Source organism: Rattus norvegicus, chromosome 3 (genome assembly GCF_021556685.1).
Source record: "Rattus norvegicus strain SHRSP/BbbUtx chromosome 3, alternate assembly SHRSP_T2T, whole genome shotgun sequence".
NCBI lineage: Eukaryota > Metazoa > Chordata > Mammalia > Rodentia > Muridae > Rattus > Rattus norvegicus.
This window is the reverse complement of record NC_141536.1, coordinates 64,381,028-64,397,951: the sequence shown is the minus strand read 5'-3', so window position 1 is coordinate 64,397,951 and position 16,924 is coordinate 64,381,028.

Below are 16,924 nucleotides of genomic sequence, written 5' to 3'. Positions count from 1 at the left end.
TAGTCCAGAGAGTTCCTCTGAGGCTCCTCTCAGGTTTTTTCATAGCTGTGCTTTATATAACTATGGTCCAGATTGAAGCAGAAAACTGACATCGACACATAGCCTCTATCTTTCTTTATATTTAGCAAGTGTATAGTTGTGCGTAACCATTTCAGCCACAATGCCAAAGCATCTCCATAGCGGTCTCCTACACTCGTTACCCACACTTGATCCCTCCCCCACCCCCACCGCCGGAAGAATGACTATTTTTCCATCTTTACAATATCATCATTGACAGCATTACTTAAACTACTGTGTGACCTTTTAAGATTTCCTTGAACTCAGGAGAAAACCTTTGCAGTTGATCTACATTTTTGCAGGTTCATCGTTTAAAAATGTTACATAGGAACTAGATTGTTGGGGGGAGGGCGGCAATGGGGGGAGGATGGGGAGGGGAACACCCGTAAAGAAGGGGAGGGGGAGGGACTAGGGGGATGTTTGCCTGGAAACCGGGAAAGGGAATAACACTCGAAATGTATATAAGAAATACTCAAGTTAATAAAAAAACAAAAACAAACAAACAAACAAAAAAAATGTTACATAGCATCATGGTTTGTTTAACTTGCCTCCTATTAACTTGCAACCTTAATTGTTTCCAGTTTAGGACTATGCCAAATAGTATTGCTTTGAACATTTGCAGTAGGATGCAGAGTGTGTTTACGTGTGCATAGGTGTCCATTTCTCTGGAATAAGTGGCCGATAATATGGTAAATGCATAATTAGTTTTTAAAAGAAAAGTAGTAAACGGTTCTCTGAGTGGCTATACCAATTTGCATTTTCACAAGCAATTAATAGAACTGTCAATAGAACTGTGGTCTGACCATAAGATCAATCATGGGATTGTATTGTCTTCCCAAGAACAAATAAGTTTGCATTCCACCTAGGGTTGAGGGTGGTAAAGAACTTTGGTGTTTCTGATGGCAATGCATCACAGTCACCTGAAACAGACAGGAAAGAGAGACTGTGACACATTCCGGAGAAGTGCTCAGAAAAAAAATGCTACACAGGTGAAAAGCTCTGGAAGTTGCTAGTTTCCCACTCAGAAGAGGTTCAGGGGCACATGCAAATGTGAAATAGTTATAAAAGAGAGGGCAAACATGGGCAGAAGGAGCTTGCACACATAGAAATTGAAAATACTGTTGCTTCTATGAATAGGAGAGCAGCTATGAGCTATAAATGGAAATTGGCTTACTTCTAAAAACCCGAAGGAGGACAATTTAAAATCAGAGGTGAAGAAGGACTGAACTAAAGAATTAGGCACTATGCTATAAGATAGTATGATACACGTACCTCATTGTGTGTGCGAGGTCATTACAGGTTCTCGCTGAGACAGAAGAGGACAGATGAACAAATATGAGAATATTTATTAGAGGAACTGTCTTATCTAATTATGGAGATTTTTGAGGACTCATAACTACCTACCTACATGTTGGATGTCTTCACAGGGAAAAACAGTTCTTAATTGCATCAAAACACATAAGGGTTTTGCAATTATTACCTTTAGATGTTAACTTGATGAAACTAACAGATACTTAGGAAACTGGTGACAGATTTTGTTGGGGTGTTAAGGATGTTTTCAGAGAAGACTGTTGCTAGATAGTTCAATTTAAGTCTTAAAGGTGCAGAACCAGGGAAGCTGGTGGTGGAAGTGCCAGCCTCAAGCTGGAGGTCTGAAGCATGGACAGAAGCCCTGGATGTACATGCAGGACCTGTGATGCCTATGGCAGAGGGAGAGTGTGTCTGCAGTTTTACAGTTTTACAAGGCAGAGAGATAAGTTCTTGGGCTTATTCTACCTAGGTCCTTAGCTGATTGGACCACGGCCATCTTAACAGAGGGCAGCCTTTCTCTACTCTAGCAGAATCACGTGGCAATCTTCTCTGAAAACATCCTTTCACCAAAAACAACAGCTGCCACCAGCTTTCTAAGTATTTGTTAATCCCATCAAATTGTCACCTAAAAGAAATAATTGCATGTGTTTTGATACAATTAAGAATTACTTTTTCTCGACTATACATGGACTGACCCTGGACTCTGACCTCATAGGAAGCAATGAATATTCTAGTAAGAGCACCAGTGGAAGGGGTAGCCCTGGGTCCTGCTAAGACTGAACCCCCAGTGAACTAGATTGTTGGGGGGAGGGCAGCAATGGGGGGAGGATGGGGAGGGGAACACCAATAAAGAAGGGGAGGGGGAGGGATTAGGGGGATGTTTGCCCGGAAACCGGGAAAGGGAATAACACTCGAAATGTAAATAAGAAATACTTAAGTTAATAAAAAAAATTACTTTTTTTCGTGAACAAGTCTTCAAATAAAAAAAACAGGTAAAAGGAAATGGAGAAATTAAGCATGATTAAAAGGACTTTAAAAATGTATGTTAAAAGTATGCAAAAATCCCATGGGGAAGAGAGCTGACCACCCAGGAGTGCAGACATCCTGAGACTGCAGGACAGACTGCCACCTCTGCCCACATCCCTGGTCCAAGGGGAAACTGCACAGTGCCTCTGGACACAGGAATATAGGAACAGACAGTCACCAGTACCCATGGTTCTGGTCTGTGCCCAGGACCAAACTGAACTGGCCAAACAGCTCCCTGCACCCAAATCCCATGGTGGGGGGGGAGAGCTGGACCCTCTGAAGTGTGGATACTCCTGAGAAGTCAGAGGAACTACCCTCTGCCCGTAGTCCAGACCCAAGAGGGAATCGCATAGTGCCAACTGTGCCCACTGGGTGCAAGGACTTACAGGAACAATCAGAGGCAGGACCCTTTGATTCCTGCCCCCCCCCCCCCCCCAGAGCTGCAAGACAATCTCCAGAAGTACTGCCACACCTGAAATCAGAACACCTGTTCTCAAGAAAGGCTGAGAGAAAACAGGAAAACAGTTCTACAGGAGTGCTGACACAGAGGCATACAGCAGGGCCAAGTCACTCTTAGAAACAGCATGACAAGCAAACACCAGAGACAACCCAATGGCTAGAGGCAAGTGCAGGAACCTGAACAACAGAAACCAAGAACACTTGGCATCATCAGAGCCCAGTACTCCCACCAAAGAAAATACTGGATATCCAAACACACCAGAAAAGCAAGATCTAGATTTAAAATCACTTTTTTTGATAATGATGGAAGACTTTAAGAAAGACATAAAGAATCCCCTTAAAGAAATGCAGGAAAACAAAACTAAACAAGAAGAAGCCCTTAGAGAGGAAACATAAAAATCCCTGAAAGAATTACAGGAAAACACAACCAAACAGGTGAATGAATTGAAAATGGAAATAGAAACAATAAAGAAGGGAGACAACCCTGGATATAGAAAACCTAAGGAAAAGAGAAGGAGCTGTAGATATAAGCAGCACCAACAGAATATAAAAGAAGAGAGAATCTCAGGGGCAGAAGATACAATAGAAAACATTGACACAACTGTCAAAGAAAAGGTAAAAGGCAAAAAGCTCCTAGCCCGAAACATACAGGAAATTCAGGACAAAATAAGATCAAACCTAAGGATAATAGGTATAAAAGAAAGTGAAGATTCCCAACTTAAAGGGCCAGTAAATATATTCAACAAAATTATAGAAGAAAACTTCCCTAACCTAAAGAAAGAGATGCCCATAAACATACAAGAAGCCCGTAGAACTCCAAATAGATTGGACCAGAAGAGAAATTCCTCCCATCACATAAAAGTTAAAACACCAAATGCACAAAACAAAGAAAGAATGTTAAAAGCGGTCAAGGAAAAAGGTCAAGTGACATATAAAGGCAGACCTATCAGAATCACACCAGACTTCTCACCAGAGACTATGAAAGCCAGAAGATCCTGAACAGATGTCATACAGACCCTAAGAGAGCTCAAATGCCAGCCCAAGTTACAGTATCCAGCAAAACTTTCAATTAACATAGATGGAGAAACCAAGATATTCCATGACAAAACCAAATTTGCACAATATCTTTCTACAAATCCAGTCCTACAAAGGATAATAGATGGAAAACTTTAACACAAGGAGAGAGACTACACTGTACAGAAAGCAAGAATATAATTTCCTTTCCATGAAACCAAAAGAGAGACAAACAAACATAATTCCACCTCTAACAATGAAAATAACAGGAAGCACCAATCACTCTTCCTTAATATCTCTCAACATCAACGGACTCAATTCTCCAATAAAAAGACATACACTAACAGACTGGATACGTAAAGAGGACCCAGCATTTGGCTGCATTCAGGAAACACACCTCAGAGACAAAGACAGATACTACCTCAGAGTAAATGGCTGGAAAACAACTTTCCAAGCAAATGGCCTGAAGAAATAAGCTGGAGTTGTCATTCTAATATCAAATAAAATTGACTTTCAACCAAAAGTCATTAAAAAAGATAAGGAAGGATACTTCATATTCATCAAAGGAAAAATCCACCAAGATGGACTCTTAATCCTAAATATCTATGCTCCAAATGCAAGGGCACCTACATTCATAAAAGAAACCTTACTAAAGCTCAAAGCACATATTGCACCTCACAAAATAATAGTAGGAGATTTCACCACCCCACTCACATCAATGGACAGATCATAGAAACAAATTAAACAGAGACATAGACAGACTAAGAGAAGGCATGAACCAAATGGACTTAACAGATATTTTTAGAACATTCTACCCTAAAACAAAAGGATATACCTTCTTCTCACGACCTCATGGTACTTTCTCCAAAATTGACCATATAATCGGTCATAAAGCAGGCCTCAACAGATACAGAAAGATAGAAATAATCCCATGCGTCCTATCAGACCACCACAGGCTAAAACTGGTCTTCAATGACAATAAGGGAAGAATGCCCACATATACATGAAAGTTGAACAATGCTCTACTCAATGATAACCTGGTCAAGGAAGAAATAAAGAAAGAAATTAAAGACTTCTTAGAATTTAATGAAAATGAAGGTACAACCTACACAAACTTATGGGACACAATGAAAGCTGTGCTAAGAGGAAAACTCATAGCTCTGAGTGCCTGCAGAAAGAAACAGGAGAGAGCATATGTCAGCAGCTTGACAGCACACCTAAAAGCTCTAGAACAAAAAGAAGCAAATACACCCAGGAGGAGTAGAAGGCAGGAAATAATCAAACTCAGAGCTGAAATCAACCAAGTAGAAACAAAAAGGACCATAGAAAGAATCAACAGAACCAAAAGTTGGTTCTTTGAGAAAATCAACAAGATAGATAAACACTTAGCCAGACTAACCAGAGGACACAGAGAGTGTGTCCAAATTAACAAAATCAGAAATGAAAAGGGAGACATAACTACAGAATCAGAGGAAATTCAAAAAATCATCAGATCCTACTACAAAAGCCTATATTCAACAAAACTTGAAAATCTGCAGGAAATGGACAATTTTCTAGACAGATACCAGGTACCAAAGTTAAATCAGGAACAGATAAACCATCTAAAGAACCCCACAACTCCTCAAGAAATAGAAGCAGTCATTAAAGGTCTCCCAACCAAAAGGAGCCCAGGTCCAGACGGGTTTAGTGCAGAATTCTATCAGACCTTCATAGAAGACCTCATACCAATATTATCCAAACTATTCCACAAAATTGAAACAGATGGAGCACTACTGAACTCCTTCTATGAAGCCACAATTACTCTTATACCTAAACCACACAAAGACCCAACAAAGAAAGAGAACTTCAGACCAATTTCCCTTATGAATATCGATGCAAAAATACTCAATAAAATTCTTGCAAACTGAATCCGAGAGCACATCAAAACAATCATCCATCATGATCAAGTAGGCTTCATCCCAGGCATGCAGGGATGGTTTAAGTTTAATATATGAAAATCCATCAACGTAATCCACTATATAAGCAAACTGAAAGATAAAAACCGCATGATCATTTCATTAGATGCTGAGAAAGCATTTGACAAAATTCAACACCCTTTCATAATAAAAGTCCTGGAAAGAATAGGAAATTAAGGCCCATACCTAAACACAGTATAAGCCATATACAGCAAACCAGTAGCTAAAATTAAACTAAATGGAGGGAAACTTGAAGCAATCACACTAAAATCAGGGACTAGAAAATGCTGCCCACTCTCTCCCTACTTATTCAATGTAGTTCTCGAAGTTTTAGCCAGAGCAATCAGACACCAAAAGGAGATCAAAGGGATACAGATCGGAAAGGAAGAAGTCAAAATATCACTATTTGCAGATGATATGATAGTGTACTTAAGTGATCCCAAAAGTTCCAACAGAGAACTACTAAACCTGATAAACACCTTCATTAAAGTGGCTGGGTATAAAATTAACTCAAATAAATCAGTAGCCTTCCTCTACACGAAAGAGAAACAAGCCGAGAAAGAAATTAGGGAAATGACACCCTTCATAAGAGTCCCAAATAATATAAAATATCTTGATGTGACTTTAACCAAGCAAGTGAAAGTTCTGCATGACAAGAACTTCAAGTCTCTGAAGAAAGTAATTGAGGAAGATCTCAGAAGATGGAAAGATCTCCCATGCTCATGGATTGGCAAGATTAATATAGTAAAAATGGCCATTTTACCAAAAGCAATCTATAGGTTCAATGCAATCCCCATCAAAATTCCTACTCAATTCTTTATAGAGATAGAAAGAGCAATTTGCAAATTCATCTGGAGTAACAAAAGACTCAGGAAAGCAAAAACTATCCTCAACAATAAAAGGACTTCAAGGGGAATCACCATCCCTGACCTCAAGCAGTATTACAGCGCAATAGTGATAAAAACTGCCTGGTATTGGTACAGAGACAGGCAGATAGATCAGTGGAACAAAATTGAAGACCCAGAAATAAACCCACACCTATATTCACTTGATTTTTGACAAAGGAACCACAACCATCCAATGGAAAAAAGATAGCATTTTCAGCAAATGGTGCTGGTTCAACTGGAGGTCAGCATGTAGAAGAGTGCAGACCGATCCATTCTTATCACCATGTACTACGCTTAAGTCCAAGTGGATCAAGGACCTCCACATCAAACCAGATACACTCAAACTAATAGAAGAAAAAGTTTGTCTCAAACACATGGGTACTGGGGAAAATTTCTTGAACAATACACCAATGGCTTATGCTCTAAGATCAAGAATCGATAAATGGGACCTCATAAAACTGTAAAGCTTTTCTAAGGCAAAGGACACTGTCATTAGGACAAACCGCAATCAACAGATTGGGAAAAGATCTTTACCAATCCTATATCTGATAGAGGGCTAATATCCAAAATATAGAAAGAGCTCAGGAAGTTAGACTCCAGAGAGTGAAATAACTCTATTAAAAAAAAGAGATAAAAATCTAAACAAAACATTCTCAGCTGAGGAATATCGAATGATCAAAAAAACACCTAAAGACATGTTCAATATCCTTAGTTATCAGGGAAATGCAAATCAAAACAACCCTGAGATTCCACCTCACACCAGTCAGAATGGCTAAGATCAAACACTCCGGCAACAGCAGATGCTGGTGAGTATGTGGAGAAAGAGGAACACTCCTCCATTGTTGGTGGGATTGCAAACTGGTACAACCACTCTGGAAATCCTTCTGGAGGTTCCTCGGAAAATTGGACATTGCACTACCTGAGGACCCAGCTATACATCTCTTGGGCATATACCCAAAAGATGCCCCAACATACGACAGAGACACATGCTTCACTATGTTCATAGCAGCCTTATTTATAATAGCCAGAAGCTGGAAAGAACCCAGATGCCCTTCAACAGAGGAATGGATTAAAAAAATGTGGTACATCTACACAATGGAGTACTACTCAGCTATCAAAAACAATGACTTCATGAAATTCATAGGCAAATGGAATGAAGTAGAAAATATCATCCTGAGTGAGGTAACCCAATCACAGAAAAGCACAGTTGGTATGCACTTATTGCATATAATATTGGATATTAGCCCAAATGCTCGAATTACCCACAGACCACAGGAAGCTCAAGAAGAAGGATGACCAAAATGAGGATGCTCCCACTTCTTCTTAAAATGGGAGAAAAAATATCCATAGGAGGGAATATGGAAGGAATGGCCATTCAGAGCCTGCCCCACATGTGACCCATATATATATATATATATATATATATATATATATATATATATATATATATATATATATATATACAGCCACCAAAACCAGATAAAAGATTGATGAAACTAAAAAGTGCATGCTGAAAGGGACCGGATATAGATCTCTCCTGAGAGACACATCCAGAGCATATCCAATATAGAGGTCAATGCTAGCAGCAAACCACTGAACTGAGAACAGGACCCGCTTGGGGGGAATTTGAGGAAGAATTGAAAGAGTTGAAGGAGCTTTCAACCCTATAAAAACAACAATGCCAACCAACCAGAGCTTCCAAGGACTAAACCACTACAGAAAGACTATACATGGACTGACCCAGGGCTCCAACTGCATATGTAGTAGAGAATAATCTTGTTGGGCACCAGTAGAAGGGGAAGCCCTTGATCTTGCCAAGGTTAGAACCTCAGTGCAGGGGAATATGGGGGGGCAGTAAGGGTGATGTACAGAGGGAATACTTGTATGGGGGAGGGAGGGGAAGGAATGGGGGCTTATGGTCAGGAAACCAGGAAGGGGAATAACATTTGAAATGTAAGTAAAGAAATATATCTAATAAAAAATTAAGAAAACGTCTGAGACATGCATGATGACTACAACATTGCGAGTCTGAGGTCCACATCAAAAAAAATTAAGAAAAAAAGGAAGTATGCAAAGGAGTAAAGAGGGGTGAAAGTTTCTGGTGCACTTGTCTGAGGTGATTCCTTGTAGGCTACTTCCTGGCAGATCTGGAATCTGGAGATCTACTGAGCTCTATGGAAATCAATCAGGGCCAGGGTGTACTTGAAGAATTCAAGCTTTTAAGGATGCTCAGGTGACAGCTTGAGCCTCATATGCAATATCTGTAACCTTGGGGCTTAGATCCAGATTCCTTATTCATGCCAAAGAGAAACTAGCATTGTTTTGCCATCAAAATTCCATAGTGCAAGGGACAGCCTGCATTTTCTGACTCTCATGTCAAGCATAGTCTACCTGACCCCTAGCTTGTCTGTCCATCTGTCTGTCCATCCACCCATCCGTCCATCTGTCTGTCTGTCTGTCCATCCATCTGTCTGTCAGTCTGTCTGTCTGTCTGTCTCTGTGTTTGGATTTTCTTTATTTCCTCACTAGCCTAGTAAAGACTCAGTCCCAGGATATGGCATGGTGGATACTGGCTACAGGGAACTTTCATAGGTCAGAAAAGAACATCCTCAACGAAGTATTTATGCAGGTAAAAGAGGAAAAAATGAGGCAACAGGAAGAAACAAAAGTCACTAAAGACATAAGGATAAAGGAACAAATAAATAGAAGGGAGTGCAAATCTAACTGTTGTGCCAGAGACTGGCAGTAGTTACATACTAAGAGTTAGAACCTTAGTTAGAGATTAAGAAGTAGAATGTAGCTGGGTGGTGGTGGCACTCAATTTAATCTCAGAGGCAGAGGTAGGTGGATCCCTGCGAATTCTAAGTCAACTTGGTCTCCAGTTGACCAAGTGGTAACTGTAAGTTACCTGGTAAGTGCCGGACAGCTAGGGCTATACAGAGAAACCATGTCACAAAAGAACAAAACCAACCAACCAACCAACCAACCAACCAACAACCAACCAACCAACCAACGAACCAACCAACCAAGTAAGGAGTAGTATCTAGAGACAGGTAGTTAAAATTCAGAAGATAAGCAAGCAAGCAAACCGTAGAGACGGAAGCTGAATGTTGATGTGCTGAGAAAGAATTGGGAACTAGGAGGTGATGTTAAGGCACTGCAAGTCAGAGTTTCTTGTGTGTTCAGGAGTTGGCTTTTGACTACCAAGAAAGGGGCGATGACTTTGGCAACTTGAAATAGAGAAAAGGAATAGGAGGGAGACTGAGGGGATGTTGCTTTTTTTCATTTTTTTTGCTCTAGGTTTAACTGCATCCACGTTACATTTGAAGAAACAAGCAGCACGGAAGATGAAAGGCCATAGAGGTAGCTGATGACTCTCATAAACACCAAACAAGCAATGCCTGAGATAACACGTGATCAGCACTGCCACTCCTCCTGTCACCACTGTGGACGCATGTGCACGCTATAGCTCTTCAGCCTGAACCTTCTCTCCAGTAAATGGGTTAACATTAAATGTAGAATAGCACCTTTCATGAAGCACAATTATTAATTCCAGTGAACATACTAGTTGAGGAACCAAGAATTTGTTCTTTGTTCAGATGGCTTTAAGTGACCAACAGTGCCTTAAAGATCACTTCCTTATTTATGAGAGAAGTGCATGAACAGTCTGCTTGATCACACTACTGCGGATGGGGCACTTTCTTAGGGACGAGGCATATTCTTTGCAGACTACCAGATAATCACAAGGAATGAATGGAAACCTCTGTGCATTCGCACCTTAGATTTTCATTCTCTTAAAATCTCCTCAACTGTTCTTTCAACAACACACCCGAAGCACCTTCTGTTGGAATTACTTCATATTCTTCTCCCCAGTAACTTTTCATGTCATGTGGTCAATTTCCTTCAAATGGTTTTGGAAGATGTTGCCTGCAACATTCCCTTTAACTAAAATGATGCCAACCAGTTCTCTTGTTTGTAAAGGTATTTTGTGCTCCTTATATGTTTGTAAAGGTATTTTGTGCTCCTTATATGTTTGTAAAGGTATTTTGTGCTCCTTATTTGATAATGTCATGTTCCCTTTTTAGTAATTACACTGACCTTTAGAGCATTATGCATGTTAGGAAGGAGACACACCAAGTTTTGCAAGAGGGCCACTCTATTCTTCTGATTACTGAAAAGTCACTTTATGCCAGTGGTTCTCAGCTGGTGGGGTCGCATATCAGATATTTACCTTATGATTCATAACAGTAGCAAAATTAAAGTTATGAAGTAGCAAAAACTTTTACGGTTGGGAGTTACCACAACATGAGGAACTATGTTAAAGGGACACAGCATTAGGAACGTTGAGAACCACTGCTCTAAACAGACACTAAAACTGGTCCAGACTATAATAAACTGGGCCTCCTTGTACAGACCTGGTGTCTGTTCCATGTACCATGTTATTTGCAGAATGTATGCTTGAACAGGTCCCTGAGGAAGTTAACTTCACCACCCTGTTGGCTGACAAGCTTTACCTGCCTAATGCTATACTTGCTGTATCTCTGTGTCCTTAACGATGTGTTCTTAGGGGTCACTTAGCAATTCAGAAAGTTAGGCACTGGAAGAAAATAAATATTAGGTAGGACTCTGATTCTATTGGGCTTAATTGATCTTCTTTTAAATTTTTACTACTTAAGAAGTTAAAGAAATCAATTTGAGACACTCATTCTTTTCTAGTATAAATGTTTCTAAACATTCTTTCAGTATCTATTTTTACTTATTCGAAGCAAATACTTTCTGGTTTTAATTGTGCTCCTTCTTTGGTCCATGGATTTAAATGTCACAGGATAATTTACCACCTTCCCCCAGGTTTGTTGTGGACATAAAGGGCACTGGATTATTATAGATTGGGAACAGTGCCTGGCATAATTATATCAGCTATTCATTAGCAAATAACCATTGTTTTTCTTCATTCTGTTTAAAGAAGAAACTTGAAATCATTTCTCTACCACAAACATTGGGGACACGTACGTAATCAGAGCTTATTCTGAATGTTCCATTGTTCCTATTTGTGAGAAATTAGCTTTGACGGAGAGCCCAGGCTTCCTCATATTGCTAGCAAACAATTGGTCTTTGATTTAGCAGACTTTGGAAGAGAGTGAACCTCTATTTGTCTTTTGCAACTTCTGCTTGCTTTAGCAGTCATGCTCTTTAATACTGTGTGGTCAGAGCAAGATGATAAACAAGAAAATGGGCAGGTTATAAAAACTGAACCAGAGCATCCGGCTGCTCCTTGTGATTCTTGTCTTTTCCATCAGAGACGTTTACTTTAGCTGCCTTCGAATATATTCCTTGTCTCATCTCAGCCATGTCCTGTCATAGACTTCCTTTCTTGGTGAGTTCCTTTTACATATAAAGCAATTTCTTTAAAGTATCACTTCCAAGAGCGTTCCTTTTTTTTTTGACATTTTATTTTATTAATTCTGCATGTGCATAGACATATACATGGAAGCCACGGTAAATAATTGCTTTATCATTCTATTTCTTGGCTCCTTGAGACAGAGTTTCTTACCAAATATATGACTAGGATGGTGACTGGCAGGGCTCTGTGACCTCCTTGTTTTTGTGACCCTCTTTATCCTACAGACCTAACACACAATACTAGGGATATAGGCAAGCATGACCATGAGTGGTTTTTTTACACCAGTGCTGGGAATTTGAGCTTAGGTCCTTTTGATTACACATCAAGTGATCTTACCTGTTTGAGCCATCTTCCTAATCTCATCGTTGTTGTCTCCTTCCTCAACATTATAAAACATGAATCAGGACTGGATGTGGTCTTGCCAAATCAATAAAATCAAAGCTAATATTGAATGAAAGTTTCAAGCACAGACTAACACACTGAAAAGTCAATGTTGAGTGAAGATTCTACATGAAAGCGAGTGTTGGCCGCCAATAGTGGGGAAGATGGGATTCAAGAGAGTTGAGGATAAAAGGCTTTTCCAGCTTTAACACTGCACCACTGTTCCTGCCTGAACAGGAACCTGATGATGGCTTCTTTTGACCTTGTGTATAATGACCAGCTGCTCCCTTTAGCTCCAAACTTCTACCTTCTTCACTTTTCAAAAGGTTTTGATTTTCATGTTATTCACATTTGGAAGTAAAAACTCTCTTTGTGTGAGTAATTATGAAAGGTGAAAGGTGATGTTTCTCGCTTCTAGCAGTGGATTATTTAAAACAAGTAAGTATTCATGATAATAAAACCAGTAATATTCTATAGTTTAATATAACAGTTCTATTGTCATGAATTTTTCTTTAACACTTAGTCCTATTAAAGTCGAATTTATATCCCAAAGACCTAATCTAGTCATTGTAAACATTGTTTTAAAAAATTCTTTTTGTTTATTAATTAGGAATATGAATAAATTGAATATCTTTTGTTGTTGTTTTAAAAAATAGTAAAAGAGTGCAGGAGACTATTCCCTATGCTGCTAGGTGGGTCTGTTCCTTCTAATTGCAAAGGTTTGCCCCATGCCTCTGGGACTTCCCTCCCAGACACTGCCAGCCAGCTCAATTCTTCGCATCTCAAAAGCTCAAAGACAAAGCTCTTCCTAGAGTGTCTTTTCGTAAGTCAGTAAAGCAGGCCCTGCTTTTCCTTACCTCATAGCCTTATCACCTCCTTACACTGACAGTCCCCTGACCTGGAACCATCATCTAGGCTCTGTTTCTCCCCATCCAGTAGACAATCTTGGATATTGCAATTTCTTGGATATTACCTCTTTGAGTAAATGGATAGGTGTTGCTCTGCCACACCCTATAGGCCAACCAGCTCTCCTGGCTTCTCCAGGACCCCTACACTTCAGATTAGGTCTCCTCCTTCCCTTCCTGTAAGCTTCCCATCACGCTTGGATCTTGTTTCCCAGATACCCTAGGTAGGCCTTCCCCTTCCCAAGATCTCCTGCCCCCAATCTCTGATTCTCACTCTAGACTTGAAGAGCTATACCAGAAGGCAGCAGAAGAGTACCAGCTGCTTGCCCAGGAAGTAGCAGACTTTCAGACTAAGATTAGGGATAGAGCCTACTGACCTCAATACGAGTTCCACAAAAGACATGTCTCAATCTTTTTTCAAATTAATCCTCTCCTGAGTATGCATACATTTACATTGAGGAAAATGTAGAAGAATGATAAAGGTTATTGGAACAGAAAGAAAGATGCAACTAATTTGTATTCTACGCCTTGATAAACCTGTCCTTTACTTTTTGATCATAACAGGTGGTCACAGTTAAAGATCACCTTGAATAGAGAATGTGGATTTTAAAACAATATTCAGACTATGAAAGACTACAAAGACTTTCAAAACTGGGCTAAATGCATTTCACATCGTGGTAGGGTGGGTAGTGGAATGGGGGCCAAGGAGTGGAGTGCAATGGTTTGAATGAGAAATAACAGATACTTAAATACTTAGGACTTGGTTGGTGGTGTTGTTTGGGGAGGTTTGGGTGTTTGCCTATATTGAGACAGGGTTTTTCACTGAGCTCTGCACTTGCAGTTTCTGATAGACTGACTTACCAGCAAACCCTCAGAAACCTCTTATTTCTGCCTCCCTCTGGCCCTGTTACAGTGCTCGGGATATGTTGGCATCTATGTGAAAGCTAAGATTCTAAATTCAGGTTCTCACATTTCTACAATATTAATATCTTGTTAATTTCAGGACATAATATTCTTTTGTAAATCTATAGTCATGCAAGCACAGCAGAGACCTGTTCTATTTTAGAAAAAGCAGACCCATTTATTTTCACAAGTCTCAAAACGTCAGAATTCTTCAAGCTAAAGCATCTCTGATTATAATTCAGATCATTTGTGAAAAGAGAGACTGGTTAAAAATTATTCTTTTCACAGAGCTGGGATGATAGGATGGGAGTGCCTTGAAACCACTAAGCAGGACCTCGCGGGACAATAGTCCAACAGTCCTGGTAAAAGAAATGGTCTCTCTTATTAAACCACTGAGATTCGTTGGCTGTCCCCTCCAGCGGGGACCCAGTTATTCAGGGTCCTGAAGGGGCGCTACCCTTGGGCCTAAATGGGGGGCGAGAGAAGAAGGAGACCAAGCAAGATTCTGTTGTCAAGGTCTCATTTATTGGGATGAACGTTACAGCTTTTAAGGCTTTCAGGTAGGGGAGTGACCTTTGTGAAACACAGAGGAGGGGGAGGTGCGGATACAGGTAGTGATAGCTGGAGGCAAAGAGGTCAGGCGGTAGACGGTAGACGATGAGGTCAGGCAGTGGAGACACCGGGTGTTGATTCAGGAGGTAACAGGTATCTGCTAAGGGAGCTGAGGCATCCCTTGAATGTTATCTTCCTGTGCCGTAAATTCATGGGAGAGGCTTTCATTCAACAATCTTAAGACTTAAGGCAGTCATCTTAGGGGTGAGTCTCTGTGGCCAAACAGCCCAGAGTCACCTAGTCACTTTGAACCATGCAGTCAAAAAGCGGCTAGGCCCAAATCCAATATGGCTCTGTACAATTGGCTGTTTCAGTTCCACTTGGATAACCAACCTAAGTGTACAGATAAGTTCTTCATCTCCATTCGTCTTTATAACTAAAGCCTTAAAAAAAAAAAAACAAGGGTTATTCTTACAGAAGGTGTTCTGTGATTTTCCTGTTTGAAAGATCAGAAGGGAGATGGGGGCAATCTGCACAAATCCAAAGTAAGCAATGAGTTTCTCTGCTTTTAACTTACTAACTTTATTTCTGATGTGAAAGGACTTGAGTTGAGTCTGCTCACATCAGCAGAGTGGGAGATAACCCCATCCGTTCTTTTAATAAACAGGTAATATTAAATCTAACCAGAAAAATCAAGATGGCACGTGGATTGTAAGTCAATAGAATATTTAATTTAATATATTACTGACAATCACCCAATAAGAGGTTGTTTTCATAGCTTTTGTAGTTATGATGAATCAGGAAGTGTGTCCGTCCCCATTTGCTCTGAACCCTTACATTGATTCATTGCCGACATTTCGTGGTGTGAATCCGGATACATGTCTGCTCTCCCACTGGACCGTAATCAGTAAGAACGAACGCCCATCACTTACCATTGGTCTTCCACAGAGCTTTGTATGTCACAAGTGCCCAATAAATACATCTGCAATTCAATTATTCAGGACACATGCAGAAATTTTCCTCATAATTTAAATTTTACATTTTTTTTTAAAGAGGAATCTAGAATTTGGAGCCACAAATCTAGCTGTTTCCTTAGATTAAGAAAAAACCAAACCAAACCAAAACAAAAAAGATATTCTTGGGGGAGAAGGTTCAGTGATCAAAATCTGTTTCTGCTCGTTCCGAGGACCCAAGTTCTATTCCTAGCACCCATGTCAGGTGGGTGGCTCACAAGCTGCTCTAACTCTGCTACAAGTGATCTGACATCCTGTTTTGGCCACCATATCTCCACACAGATAATGCATACAATGAAAAATAAAATTAAATTAAAAAATATATTTAAATGAAACAGTGGCAAGAATCATCTAAACAATGAATAGAATTGACTTTATTTGCACTTCTGGGTCAGTTAATTTTGCTGAATAAGAGTCCTGGTCTTTTCTTTTATACTCTGGAGACGGTATTTCCTCTGTAATAACTGTGAAGACCTGGGCAGGCATGTTCAGTCTTCCCCATCCTCCACCTAGTTGACTGGCATTGCCAAATGTCTGTATTCCTTGCAAACAAGAAGTCTCAATGCCAAACACACTGTGTTCTCACATTCTCCGGCATGAGTGTATTTAGAGATGAAATCAGCTGGGAATGAGTATTAAGGGCAGCCTTTAAGGGACTATAAATTTGTAGCCAGGAAGTCTCGTTCTTTTGCCTGTGTGATGGGGTAGGTTGTGTAACCAGTCTACGAAAACGTCGGGCCTGGAAAAAAACCAACATTTCCACGATTAGAATAAACAATAAAAGAAAAGATAGAAAAGCAAAAACATTATATCCATCTTCTCCATATAACTGCTATTAGATTTTTCTGCCCATTTTTTAGTTTTTTCACATCTATAAGAACACTGAAATATTATCTTTCTGCTTTCCATTTAAAACTGCAATATTCTAATCTTTATAAGTGCCCAATAATTCTATAATATACATACATATATGTCACAAAATGAATTATATAGTTTAACTAGTTGCTCTATAGTGTTTTCCAGCTTTTGAAGTTTTCCTTGCTAGTATAAATAAAAACGC